Source organism: Leucoraja erinacea, chromosome 24 (genome assembly GCF_028641065.1).
Source record: "Leucoraja erinacea ecotype New England chromosome 24, Leri_hhj_1, whole genome shotgun sequence".
In the NCBI taxonomy this organism is placed as follows: Eukaryota; Metazoa; Chordata; class Chondrichthyes; order Rajiformes; family Rajidae; genus Leucoraja; species Leucoraja erinaceus.
This window is the reverse complement of record NC_073400.1, coordinates 11,994,876-11,996,266: the sequence shown is the minus strand read 5'-3', so window position 1 is coordinate 11,996,266 and position 1,391 is coordinate 11,994,876. Positions and strand designations below refer to the sequence as shown.

General features: G+C 52.6%; 1 pseudogene; it reads left to right on the top strand.

The window, feature by feature from the left end:
• The first annotated feature begins 458 nt into the window (after positions 1–458).
• Positions 459–1,391, top strand: LOC129708530 (protein FAM187B-like; annotated as a pseudogene).

Sequence of the window (1,391 nt, the reverse complement as noted above, 5' to 3'; positions counted from 1 at the left end):
TTGTGGAACACGCTGGTTTGGAACGTTGCGGTTGCAGTGAATTTGAGCCCCATGTCGGCATGAAAAATACTGCCAGTTACGATGGGCTCCACGTCACCTTCTCGTAACTTAAAATTTTGATTAAAGGCATCTTAAGAAGTACTTTCTAATGTAAAAATAAACAGCCTACCTTGCCTTGTCCCCCATGTGAGATCTGTCCTGTTGTCGGCGTTCACGGCTTTAGAAGATGATTTTTAATTTACTCTAACAATTAAATGATCCAGCGCTAATTTTAATAAACTTAATAAACGGCAGTCAAAGCGATTTTTCTTTAGCAACTAAACAGCTAACAGAGATCGATTTGAATAGGCTGCAGAAAAATCGCATTTTAAACCCGCCTCCCTCTCAAAGGCACCAAAGTCGCGCACAAGGGCAGCGGCAGAACTGCAGCGTCGCTGAAGATAAGTTTTGCAACATAACTACTGTACCTGTCCAAGTCAGATGATTCCATCCTAGCCGCCTACCAGGTGGATGTGCATGACTCGTCTCTGCTTTACGTGTCCTACCAAGGGCTGGGGGGGGGACCATTTTGTCAAACTGGAGCCTGAGGGTGAACTTGGGCTCTTCCCGGTACATGGTCTGGCTCGACACCTGCTGGGGACCATGGCAGGACTGCAATATGATGGGGGAGCAGAAGATGATGGGCTTCTGTTACGCCAAGCTAAGCCAGGAGATCGATGAGGACGAGGAAGAGGAACTGGAGGTAAATGGCACCACCTTGCCTTGTGGCCTAATGTAGCTGCACATTGGGCAGTCCTTGCCCTGCCCCGGCACCGAGCTCCACTACCAGATGTGCCGCGAGCCGTGAGAGAAGGAGGAAACACCAACGGTGATCGTAGCCAATCTGTTGCTGGAGATTGGTGGTAGTGGGGTCGGCAGACTGCGTTCGACTGGACGGAGCCTCGTACAACACTACTGCAGTCAGTATACCACAATATCCTCGACAACGCCCGGATGACGTGCCCGGCGGCGTCGGTATACACGCCTGTTCTCTGGCATCGCGACTCAACCTTCATCACCCGAGGTGGCAACTGTAACGGGTCCCACCGGCTGGATGACGCCACGGGCGGCGGCATCTACCAAATCAATAATGCGAAGCCCTCCGACCGCGGCATCTACCGCTGCTGGGTGCATGGGCGTAGGGTCACCTCCTTCCACCTCGAGACGCCCGAGCAGCCAGTGGTACACCGCCGCATCAACTGGCGACTGCTCGAAGGCATGACATCCATCGTCGGCACGATCGCCATGGTCTTCGTGATCAGCGCCGTGGTTGAGATACTGCATGCCTAGTTATTCGCGATCTTCCAGTTCAACTGCCTCCTCCAGAACATAAAGACCACAAGACATAGGGG